The sequence below is a fragment of the Prionailurus bengalensis genome, chromosome A2, assembly GCF_016509475.1.
Source record: "Prionailurus bengalensis isolate Pbe53 chromosome A2, Fcat_Pben_1.1_paternal_pri, whole genome shotgun sequence".
Classification (NCBI taxonomy): domain Eukaryota; kingdom Metazoa; phylum Chordata; class Mammalia; order Carnivora; family Felidae; genus Prionailurus; species Prionailurus bengalensis.
Genome location: NC_057348.1, coordinates 145,534,709 through 145,547,775, shown reverse-complemented (window position 1 = coordinate 145,547,775; position 13,067 = coordinate 145,534,709). Strand labels below are relative to the sequence as shown.

At 41.1% G+C, this 13,067-nt stretch overlaps 1 protein-coding gene across 2 annotated transcripts in view; it reads left to right on the top strand.

Moving 5' to 3' along the window:
• Positions 1–13,067, top strand: part of UBE2H (ubiquitin conjugating enzyme E2 H) — a 104,734-nt gene that overhangs the window by 66,457 nt on the left and 25,210 nt on the right. The window lies entirely within an intron of this gene.

The following is a 13,067-nucleotide window of genomic DNA, read 5'->3' as shown; positions in this document are numbered from 1 at the left end:
TCCCAAGCAGGCTCTGCTCTGTCACTGTGGAGCCCAACATGGGGCTCAAGCCCATGAACCGTGCCATCATGACCTGAGCTGAAATCAAGAGTTGGATGCATAACCAACCGAACCACCCAGGCGCCCCTAAAAGTTTATATTTTTAAACATATGGCAAATGCATGTCTTTCAGATGTCCTGTCTGTGTCTATACTTTTTCCTGTCTTTTGTTCTAGAAAGCCATTATATCCTTGGCCAGAATTCTCACCTGGTAGCTTGCTAAGGCCCTGCTGGCCCCCAAGTTTCCACCAGTTTCCTTTCTTACTTCCTTTCAATTTTAATTATGTGTGTGTATAAGGGTTACATACCGTTCTCTCTGTTTTTCTGCTTATAATTTAGTTTATTCCATCTTGGGTACTATCTTTACACCTTTACACAAAACTCTTTTTCACTCCTTTTCTTTGTTTCCCTTTTCTCCCTTTTCTTGGGCTGCTACCTCTAACAATTCTTACCTACTTCTCTTTCCAATCTGACTCTTTCACATGTGTTTCCCCTTGCTCCATTTTTCTCCAATGAACCAAAAAAGATTCCTGTTTCATAACTCATAAATAATAACATTTTTGATAAACTTAAGCCGGGGGGGGGGGGGGAATTATGTCCTCTAATAAAATACAGGCATAAAATGTTAGATTTAAGTCTTTCCACCTCTAAAGGCCTTGAAAATATCATGAAGTCTCCTTCAGGATCTACAGTAGTCTCCATCACACCATGGCTACTTAAACACTAGCATTCAAGAGAAAATGAAGAATTTGGCCTTTATATTTTTAAATGATTACTGGGTAGTATATTAATAAAACTTCATTCTACTAATTTCAGATAGAACTGTAGAGTATTTTAGAGTCTTTTGTAAATAACCTTCAATCAAGAGTCAGACGCTTAACCAGCTGAGCCACCCAGGCACCCCATCGTTTGTATTTAAAAAATTATTTTTTCATTTACACTTTTTACAAATAGAACACTTTTAACATCCACCTAACAAGTCTAGAAACTAACTTTTGAAACACTACCTATATACATATCCATCTTAACAGTGAGGAAGACTGTCTCACAGGAGCAGGCTGCATGTACTGTGTGTCTGGATTGCAAATTTGATTATGCCAAAGCAGAGTAAGAGAAATGATTGATTGAGAACAAGATTCTGGAGGGAGTGGTTTAATAATTTGCTTAATGTTGATAGAATGGTCAGGGAAAAAAACCACACTCGTTGTGCAATGGAATTTGATGTCAGTGGGCATATAGCAAGAGCTAGCCAAATCCATATCAGTAAATGGAGACAAAAAGGAAAGGTCATGGGCAATTAACAGTAGCTGGAATACTGTATTGAGCTCTACCAGTGGCCTTTACTGCTAGGTCGGGTATCCTCTCAATAGAGCGGTTTAGATCTTCCTATTTCAAGGGAAACTAGATTAGATAACCTGTCAGAGTACTTTCTGAATCTCCCAGTCTACCATAGGTTCTTAATTAGAAGATACTCTGATGATCAGTGCACCTTACTCTTTTTACTTTGCCAGCGATTAAGGAAAGTGACTTAACGTTTTTCATTGTCAGAATACCAGACACCTCCGGCATTGTAAAATTTTATTTCACTATGGCCAGAAATTACATCACAATATTTTTGGAATGGAATGTTATAATAGGGTATGACTAAAATACAGAGTTTAGAATATTTACCATTTCACTGTGTACCTTCCTAGATGGAAACATTGTATAATTACCTCCTGGGAACTAGGAGGAAGCTAAGGGAGCAGTGTTGTCAGGGGTGGGCAAGGATTTGGAGTAGAGTATTTGGACGAGGATTTGGAGTAGAGTCATTTCTGAAAGGTTTGGGGGTTAGTTATTTAACAGAGGCCTGTTTGGACCACTGCATTTTCACAAACAGAATGAATTCTGAGACCAAGGAAGCAAAATTCCATCACCTCCTTTCTTCTTGGCTTTCATGACCATGGTTTTGAATTTGGTTTCTGTCTCAAGAAGATACATAATTGCTACTATGTAGCGATCCATATCTTTTGAATTCCAGTAGAGAGAAACGAGGTTCTAGTAGGAAAGTTTCATAAAAGTTTTTTTAGATAATGCTATGAGAATGTAAGCCATTGTTAAAAGCTCTCTTTTTACTGCTGTTCTGAAAATGAAATTTTCCAGGGTGGATTTTTTTTTTTTTTTTTTTTTAAGAATATGTCTGGCAGCTGAAGCAGAATTTACTTTCTCGGAAAACGGATACATTTTTATACCATTTTTTTCTAATCAGCTTCACAAATTTACTGGATACCAAATATGTGCAGGGCATTCATTATTCCAGGTGCCAGAGGAACAGAGGTTGAACAAATTCTTTGAGGAAAAAAGGTGAAGCAAAAAATTAAAATGTCTGATAGCTTTATGCAGAGATTGATGTGGTGAAATTGACATATGGATATCTTAGATTAGGTGTTCAGGAAGGGTTTCTCAGACAAAGTAAACTTAAGCTTGAGGTTTAGGGTTTTTTTTTTTAATGTTTATTTATTTTTGAGAGCGTGGAAGCAGGGGAGGGGCAGAGAGAGAAGAGAGGGAGACACAGAATCTGAAGCAGGCTCCAGGCTCTCAACTGTCAGCACAGAGCCCGACACAGGGCTGGAACCCACAAAGTGCGGGGATCATGACCTGGGCTGAAGTGGTCCGCCCAACCGACTGAGCCACCTGGGTGCCCCAAGCTTAAGGTTTAAATGAAAAGGAAAAAACAAAAACAAAAACAAAAAACCCCAGCCCCGATCCTCCAAGATCAGGGATGAGGGCATTCTAAGCAGAAGAAACTGTGAGCAGAAAGGCCCTGAGGCAGATAGGAGCTTAGCATGCTCAAGGAAGAGGAATAAGGCTGGGAGACTGGGTGAGCAGTGAAATAAGAGAGAGGCTCCAAGTGGCATGCAGGGTCAGGTCCCATAGGGCTTTGTAGGTGAGATTAAAGGCTTGAGTCTTGGTTTTATTTTATTTTTTAGAGAATTTTTAAAAATTTATTTGTAATTATTTTGAGAGAGAGACCAAGACAATGTGAGTGGGGGAGGGACAGATTGAGGAGGAGAAAGAGAATCTCAAGCAAGCTCCAAGCTGCCAGCATGGCGCCCGACGTGGGGCTCGAACCCATAAAACCCGCAAGATCGTGACCAGAGCCGAAACCAAGAGTCACGTGTATAACCAACCGACTGAAACACCCACATGCCCCAACATGAGTTCTCTTTTTAATGCAATGGAAAAATCATTGAAAGGTTTTAAGCAGGTTTTCGTGATCACTGTATTGTTATAGGGGAAGAGTAGAAATACTGGTGGTTTGGAACAGGTGCCAACATTGAGAAACTCTGGTGTCTATAATCCATTGCCTTGAAGAAATTTGGCTGTGTGAAGGAGAGCACGCAAATGGCGGGCGGAGATAAAAGGAAGGTTTCAGTTTTTACTTCTGAAATGGGAGATTCTGAAGGTTGTTGATGTGCTCATTGTAGGGGCAGTTGTCTAGAAAAGAGGGAAAGCTTGGTGATGCTGGGCATCAGGATGAGGATTGAAGGCACAGTGCCTTTGAGACAGTAGGAAGACCTTAAACATTTGAATGAGCTCTTGAGGCAGGAAAAATTAGCGTGTGTGCAGGGAGGATTTTGATGGGGAGAGTGAGAGATCCTGCCCACCAGCCCCCATCCTCTCAAAATAGGCAGAGCTTTTAAGTCAAAGTGAGAAAGAGAGGAGCAAAGGGGACTGGAGATTTATAGGATAATGAGGAAAATGCACAAGCCGTTGGAGAATCGGGGACGGGCTACTAGTGAAAGGAGAAAGGAAAGTTATCTGTGATGTTGAATCCACAAAAGGTTATTGAGCATACTTTTTAAAGTTGGTGCATTTGCATAATGTCTTTCCTCCCTGCCAGCCCAGTAGATATAAACTCCATGAAGGCAGACCCTGGGTCTGTTCTGCTAAACATTCCTTCTCCCCACCTCAGGGCCTGGTACATTGCCTGCTCTGTACTGAGGTGAGGGAGTAAATGAATGAATCCGTGTTTAGTGACACCTTCAAGTCCAAGTACAGCGAATATGAATGATTGGTTTCCTCCAGTTGCAGATGGGTGTTTCTGAGGAGAGAGTGCATGGGGTTTGCAGAAGGTTGCGGCAAAGCAATGATGGCGATGGGTCTTAAATCTTTTTTTTTTTTTTAACGTTTATTTGTTTTTGAAAGACAGAGTGTGAGTGGGGGAGGGGCAGAGAGAAAAGGAGACCCAGAATCCAAAGCAGGTTCCAGGCTCTGAACTGTCAGCACAGAACCTGACGCGGGGCTCGAACCCATGAACTGTGAGATCATGACCTGAACTGAAGTCGGATGCTTAACCGACTGAGCCATCCAGGCGCCTCAAATCTTAAATTAAGCAAGGAGAGGAGTGAAGATAGGAGGGCTGGTAGGTGGGAAGAAAAGGGAGGGTCAGTGGATTAGAGTTCTTAGGGACTGTGGTGGGTGGGGGTGGTCTGTGATTTTGGAGGTGAAGCTGTTTATAAGATGACAAATCCCAGGTATGTCCTGGGAGTGTGATGGGAGTGTGAATGAGATGTGATAGAGGAAAAGACACTGAGAAGAAGCTTCAGGGATTGAGAAGACAGGGTGTCAGGAGTGTGATCTGTGTGGGTGATAATGTCACTAAAAATGACAAGAAAGAGACTTGGACGCCAGGTGCTAAAGTTCTCAGTAATGGAAGAAGCCAGTGGTCATATCGGCCCTGTTAAATGAAAAACCTGTTGGCAGTCTATAATATTTAAATTCATTGACCTTCATCTTGCTATTAGCCAGAGTAAAAATAGTAGTTGGCTTTCCCTCCCCCAGGCCACCTCTAAGGGGAACCTTGCCTTTGTACATGCTTGCTTCTGTCAGAAGATTTGTCCATTTCCTTCTAGAAGCTGGCTTATGTCAGTCTCAATTCTGCCTTTGGCAATTCGTTATTATAGAATCTTTCCATTTGCTATATAATAATTCCATCTAGCTTACTCTTTAGGTTAGTTCCTACTTTAATTATAGTAGCTGACCTGTAGCTTTTGAGCTGGTTATTCTGACATCTTTCTGGCATTAACTCCTTTCCTCCTTTCTGGATTGTCATCGTAATGAAAACATGTATTTTTGGCTTCCTCTTTAGTTAAACTGCGATCCTTTTAAAAACAAGTAAGAGATGGGGCGCCTGGGTGGCGCAGTCGGTTAAGCGTCCGACTTCAGCCAGGTCACGATCTCGCGGTCCGGGAGTTCGAGCCCCGCGTCGGGCTCTGGGCTGATGGCTCAGAGCCTGGAGCCTGTTCCTGATTCTGTGTCTCCCTCTCTCTCTGCCCCTCCCCTGTTCATGCTCTGTCTCTCTCTGTCCCAAAAATAAATAAACGTTGAAAAAAAAATTAAAAAGAACGGTCTTCTTCATGATAAATGTTAGAGTACCTGTATTTTCTATTTCCAGTGTGATGGGGTTATAGGAAGCCTAATACCCACTAATCAAAATATACTCTGATGCTCTGGACACTTCTAAAGGATTGAGAGAGGAGTAGGTAGGGGCAGATACTTTCATCTTTAGGATGAGGAGAGTGAGGTGAAATTACTTGCCCGAGCTCATGAGGCTTATAATAACGTTGAGTACTTACTGTGTGCCAGTTGCTGGTCAAATGCTATACATATACTCATTTAATCTTCATAACAGTCCTATGATGTGCAGATACCAAAATTTAACTTAGCTTTATTCATAACAAAGGCAAAGAGATTCAGTGACTCTTAACTTGCTTGAGGCTTGCAGAGTGAAACTTGGGCCGTGTGGCTGGAGCCTGATCTTTTAACCACGACTTTATTTAAGAAGAGTGGCCAACTGTGTTCTATACTGCCTCTACTGAGGCAGGGAGTAATGACCATGAGAACAAAGTCCTCCAGATTCAGACAGTGTGGTTATATGAATGATCAGGAGAGTGAAAGAGACCCTGTGGAGACAGGAAAGAGAGCATTACAGTCTTCCACAAATGAAACTACAGGAGAGTAGATTTAAGGCTCGCAGGTTTTGGTAGGCTGCTAGGTTGGTAGCAGGGTTTTAGGCTGTTGAAGGATAACACTTCACCTTTTCTTAGTTATAAATGAACTTTTCTTATCCATCCAGCCCATCCCTCAGATTCCATATTATCAGAGAGAAAGGAAGAAACAGAAAAGACGACCCCTTGTTGAGTTTAGATCTCCTGAACACACACAGGATCAGTTCAGAAGTTCCCGTGACACAGGGCATTGAGAGTGAGCTCCTTGCTGGGTTCCTCACCCAAGAAGAGACCGGCCCAGGTCCATCTCTCCTGAGTAGGAAAGGCTCGGCTCTCGGAAGAGGCCTCTGCCTGGGTGTGGGCTGCCACGGGCTGGGCCTGGCCGTCCGAGGTAAGATGAAAATCTCTGAGTGTGCGCTAATGCACAGAGCTGGCGGCATGGCCGTTACTGGTGAAGCCAGCGGCAGCGCCACCCCCCACCCCTTTTTTAGCTGGAACATCACAACCCTGGTCGCCTCCTGCGTGCTAGGAATGGAGATCCAAGTTACTACCCTTAAAAAATGTACAGTCCGAGATGCTGCTAGGAGCGATAAGATCCAGTCTTTAATAAATAGATCCGAAACAATTATATCTGCCTAAGAAACGAATCCATCAGGTTGATTCTGAGTGGTCTACCTTGTGTGGGCATCTATCATGAAGATGGAATATCAGAATGGCTTAATGTTTTCACTTACCCTTTTCTCACAGGGATTCATAAACTCGTAATTAAATTGCATCAGCCACAGCCGCCTTAGCCGTCAGCAGTCCCAGCTCATTTTATCCCTGGGATGGAGCTCCTCTATTTTTGCCTTCGGCGTTTTTCACCTCCTCACCTTAGGGTGGATTTACCTTGTTTCATGAGTCACTTGTCGGACCTCTCATTTCTCAAGATTATTCTGAAGGAAACTTCTGTATAGATGACTGGCCCTAGGTATTTCATTCTGTCCACACATTTGATCATTAAAAATATCCTCACAAGTAAAACAAAGGTGATTAATTTTTGCCACCTTTATTTACATATTGACCCCGGTATCTGAAGTTACTGGAAAGCGTGTACAACTTTGTACAGATCCCCTGCTGGGATTAGACACAGAAACGGGCTGAAATAAACACCGGTTTTCAGCATGACTCGGCATGATGTTACTTACTTTCTCTGCCTATTAGCCTATGGGTCAAAAGATGTGTTAGTCTAGAACAGTTGAGTATTGGGAGTGTCACAAGCTAAAGCGTGGCATATTTTTCCTTTTTAATAATCTCTCATTTTATGAGATAATGCAGTTTTTCACATCAGCTAAGCATGATTTGGATTCCTCCTCCAGAATTATAAATCACCTCCTTCCCCTCTGCTAAAAGATAGAGGACAGAGGTGGTGAGCTTTTTAGCCAAACATTTGTTCCTGTTGCCTTCCCTTTTATAAGTGCTTGGGTCGTGCCAGAGGATAATTGTCTCAGAGATTTGAAGGAGTTGTGGATTTTATCTGGTCAAATCACTGAAATATATATATCATTAGAAAATGTCTGGTTGTGAATAAAATCTTAAATCATGTAGATGAAAAATGACTTGCTTCCGCCTATCATGTTTTCACAAAAGCAGTTTTCAAAATATGTTTTCTTAAAATATCTTCAAGCTAGTTCCTGGTTGAATGGAAACAAGTGTTGGGAAAATTCTCTTGTCGCAGACGTATTCGTTAGTGTGGTGATCGCATTGCCAAAAGGAAGGAGGACATGCCAGGGCAAACACGCTGAGTCCTGAGAATGTTCCTTCTCTGAATTCCTGGCCTGTTCTTCCTGTGTCTCCTCCCCTCCTCGTCCAGAAGTGCCATTGTTGCCATCATCATTCAGCGTGTGAAGGGCTTTGCCAGAAATACTGCCCACAGCTTGTCCAAGAGCAAATGTTAAAGGATATATACTCCGTTCTGTTTACTTACTTTGGGTATTTTTCTAACCGTTGAAAATGCCTGGTATTGGAAGAGATCGTTGTAGTCTGGAGATTGTTTTTTGGGCAGAATCGGTCTGGTTAAACTTGTTCCTCAAAGGCAAAGGTATAAACTGTTTCTGCCTACTTTGGACCAGTCAGTGGATTCTGTGTCTCTTTGTGGTATTTTAGCATGTTGTTAGCTTTGTATTCTCTAGAATATTTCTGTACCTAAAAATGTGCCCTGCAGAATTAATTTCCTTTATGGACTTGACTTTAGACATTTCCTCTAAAGTCCTCTGTTGTCAGAGCTCTGGCCATTGTTATTAAATCCTAGATTTTTAGTGCTGATAGTTCCTTTATAAACAGAATAAGAATGGAGGTTTTGGAGATCATACAGTCTAGCTATTTCAGGTAAAGAAACAGGCTGAGAAGTGAAGGGACCTTCCCAAGGTCTGCAGTTAATAGCAGGGTTGGGACTAGACCTCAAGCCCCTGTTAATACTTTTCTTTTTCCAGTCTGATTTTGCCCTCTGTCTCAGAGCTCAGATGATGTTTTATACTTAGCAGGGGCACTGGGGTCTGGGCTCCAACCCATTTCTTTTTCTTCCTTCTTTCCTTCCTTCTTTCCTTCCTTCCTTCCTTCCTTGTTTATTTTTGAGAGAGAGAGAGTACGTGTGCATGAGTGGGGCGGGAGGTAGACAGAGGATCCAAAGCTCTGTGCTGATAGCAGAGAGCCCGACATGGGCCTCGAACTCACCAACTGTGAGATCATGACCTGAGCCAAAATTGGATGCTTAACCGACAGAGCCACCGAGGCACCCCCAACCCATTTGTTACTAAGAGTATGTTTACGGAGTCCTTTTTGGCCCTCCCTGTTATGTACTCTTGGATTCAACCAAGCCAGAATTTCGACTTAATTGAAAACAGTGTGGAAGCTGTATTGATTCCAAATGGGATCTCTGGGCCTTGTACCAGAAGGGAGGCACTTTAATCTTTCAGAGACCGTTTTTGGTAAACATTTAAATCTCTTTTGACTCTAGCTATTTTCTCAACTTACACCTTTGAGGTTCCCTATGACATGAAATTGTTGAAGTTCCGTTCTCACTCTTCTGACTTTCCAAAATTTCTGCATTGTGAATTTTAATAATTGAAAAAAAAAAAAAACCTTTCAAGTTAAAAAAAAATTATAAATGTAGGAAACATTCTAAAGCAGAACACAGCTCACTCGTTTTGCTCGGGACCTTTGTTCTGTCCCCAGCACTGATGTGCTGGTGCTGTGACCTTACTGAGCTGTTCCCTTATTAGCCCCCACCCCCTCCCCCCTGCCCGGAGATAAGGCTTGTGTTAAAAACCAACAAAAAATCTTAAGGAGGGATTGTATGTAACACCATTCTAGCATAGTCTCTGGCTTCCCACCTCACTCAGAATGGAAATCAGCATCCTTAAAAGGGCCCACAAATGCTCCTCACCTCTCTGACCTCACTTCTAGGCTTCTTATTCATCACGCTTCAGCCTCACCACTCCCTTTGCTGGTCTCCTAATACTCCCTTTGCTGAGCTCCTGATGCATTTTGCACTTGGCTGTTCGTGTTATATAGACACTCTTCCCCTAGATACTGAATGATTCCTCCTTTACCTCCTTCACTCCTTCCGATTGTCCGTTTCTCCGCTTCTCCATAAGGCCCTCCCTGCCAATCCCATTTAAAATTGCAGCTCCCACCCAAGCATTCCTGTCCTGAGTCCCCTTCCCTGCTGTTCTTCCTCCATAACACTTGTTTTTAAAGTGTTATGCTTTTAAAGTGTTCTGCTTCCTCCATAGCACTTGTTTTTAAAGAGCTCTCCAGGTGATTCTTACCTGTAGCACTGGGGACCTCTGCCATACATGTTGCTTTACGAGGTGTTACTTAGGAGACATCTAGCAGAAGCAGGATTTTCAGCATCAAGAATGAATTGTGAGTTCTTTGTTGTAGCTTCAAGCCAAAATACTTTTCACATAATAGAACAAGTCTCTTGAATTAAACCATCTAGTGGCTAAACATTGTTTCCCACTCATCAGAAAGGTTCTTGGCAGTTGTAATAGCAGTATATTCCTGTATGTAACTGATCTTGAGGACCATATGTCTTATAATCTGAAGATCTTTTGATTATTTTTGTATTGAACTTGTAATATTTAAACAAAAAAGTGTTTAAGATTTGAGAGAAAATAACATAGTTGATTTTAGTGACCTTCTTCCTTAAAAATGGTTCAGCACTGGATAACCTGTGTATAATTAGGTCCGCTTTAGAATGTTTCCTACATTGGGCTGCCTGATTGGCTCAGTCGGTTAAGCGTCCGACTTTGGCTCAAGTCATGATCTCACAGTCTGTGAGTTCGAACCCTGTGTCAGGCTCTGTGCTGACAGCCCGGAGCCCAGAGCCTGCTTCGGATTCTGTGTCTCCTTCTCTCTCTGCCCCTCCTCAACTTGTGCTCTGTCTCTCTATGTCTCTCAAAAAATAAATAAATGTGTAAAAAAAAAAAAAAAAGTGTTTCCTACATTTTTAATTTTTTAACTATTTTTTTCTCAATTATTAAGGTTTTTTTTCAATTATTAAAATTACACAGTATAGAAATTTTGGAAATTCAGGAGAATAATAGAATGTGGGAGTCTCTCAAAGTTGACTACTGTTGACACTTGTTTGTTTCCTTCTATTTTTTACATCGCTGTGATCCCATTTCTGGTACAGGATGGGGGTGGGGGTAGTGATGTAATCTGAAAAGAGTAATGGAGAAAATATTCCCACCATAAAGAATTAAGTGCTGTTAACAGTTGTAGATGTTTGCTTCCAGTTTCCTAAGTGCAGACTTTGGAAAAAAAAAAAAAAAACACAAGTACTTTCTCTCTATCTCTTTTTAAAAGGAATATAGTGTTACAGATAGATTCATCTTTAATCACCATTCCCATTCTGTTCCCTGTTCCCACCATGACCTTGACCTTGACCATGACCCACCCTCACTGAAATAATTACTTTTTAAGTTTAGTATATATGTTGGTTCAGTACAGTTTTCTATACTTGTTACCATAGAGATATGTAGTGTTGCTTTGTTTTAGTTCATCTAAATGTTATCATGCTGTAAATTCATACAGCTTTTTTTTTTCTCCCCTTAGCGATGGGTCTATCCAAGTTGATACTTACTGATCTAGTTCATTACCTTGGCTTTATCGGACTCCCAACATGTGGATATTACTACAGTTCCCCTAGTCCCTTTTGATAGGATTGCATTAGGTTTTTGGCTTTTATAAATAAAGCTGCAATGAATATCCTCATGGGTCTTCTTGAACACATTTATTAGTGTTTTTCTAGGGTCATACAGAATTTTTATCCTCTTAACATTAAGACATGAACGTTTGTATTGGCTTAGTTTAATCCTTCAATAAACACAGACTTCTTAAATCTAGACTTGGAAGCATCTTATTTCCTTAATGAAAAATTAATATGAAATAGTAATTGGACACAAGGCATTTCTTTTTGCATTAGAATAACTTAAACATTGCTTGAGTTCTCTTAACAGCAGTAAGAACATGAAGCCATTCCAACACAAAAAAATGTAAAAACAATTAAAAAAAAGTAGAAACGTAGTTAGTATTAGAGTGACTAGAGCAAGTGAAGACTATGGAATACCTGGAATTTTGTATTATTAACCCCGTTTTCTAAGTCTAGAGAAGGTTGTTAGATTTTCCCAGGTAATAACCTTTGTTGGAACTCGTCCCTGAGGATCCTCCTCTGATGCCACTTCTCTGCATCTCTCCTGGTACCTTCCTCTTTCCCTCCAGCTGTGTCCGTTCTTTGTGCATATTTGCACTTACTTCTCAGTGCTGCGCTGACGTCCAGGAGAACAGTGTACTGCCTTACTTATCTCACACCCTGAACAAGCACAGTGCCTGACACGTAGGTGTTGACCGAGTACATTGTGAATGAGAGAAAGAGAAACATACGAGGTGGGGGTGAGGGAGGGTGGGATTGAGCGGGACACAATGATAGTCACTTTAGTAGGGAACTTCGGTTTATCAAAAGTATGGAATGGAAAAAAAAAAAAAAAAGTATGGAATGGAATAAAGTCTTGAGATGAGATGATATGGATGATAAAATGACAGCTCTGACAGTGGACCTCTGCTTTCGCGTATTGTCATTTGCATATATACAAACTGATTCAGTCACTGGTTTTAATTAGACTAAAAACTAATTTCTCCTTGGAATTTAAACGTCAATATATATGTTAAAGTCTAGGGGCGCCTGGCCGACTCAGTCAGTAACACAGGCGATTCTTGATCTCAGGGGTTGTGAGTTTGAGCACCACGTTGGGTGTGGAGATTGCTTAAAAATGAACTCTTCAGAAGTCCCTACTTACTTTTGTTAGTCTCTACTTGTTCTTCTAGGGATATATCAAAAAACTTGAATCCCTGACAGATGCAGCCATCTTACACATTTTTCTTTTTTAATTCCTTGCCTCATTTCTTGGTTGCCCCAATTTTAGTCAAAACTGGGTTTCCTGGAATGAATAGACTAAAGTTAAATATTTTGGTCACTGTGATGAAATCCTTTGTGGTTTGGTAGCGGTATTCCTTTAGTGTTTCAACAGCTTCATTCATGTTCCGCACCCAGTGTGGTGGCATGATACCGGTAAATGAGCTTCAGAAGGAGAAGTTTAAATGCAGAACCTCCAAATTTAGAGACTGAACAATAAAACTTGGGCGGGAAGTCAGGGTAGCTTTCTTAACTTGCTGATAAAAGTCATCAGTACTAGGTATAGCCCACTTAGAACTACAAATTTTCTTCGCAAGTACCTTCATAGCTCAGAAAACAGTTTCTCTTAATGATTATGTTGTATAAGAAGCTGCATTGCTTTCAAAGTTTGCTCACTGTTTTTTAATAGAACTCTGATAGAACCCGGTGTTTTAAGTAAGTGACACTGTCAGATCATATAGTATTAACAGCAACCAAACATCTAAGATTAAAAGTAATGAGTTATGGGTATCATCACCTTTTTCTAATAATGAAATTGTTTCCAGTACTAAAATACTTTAAAACGGATTGTTCTCTGGATA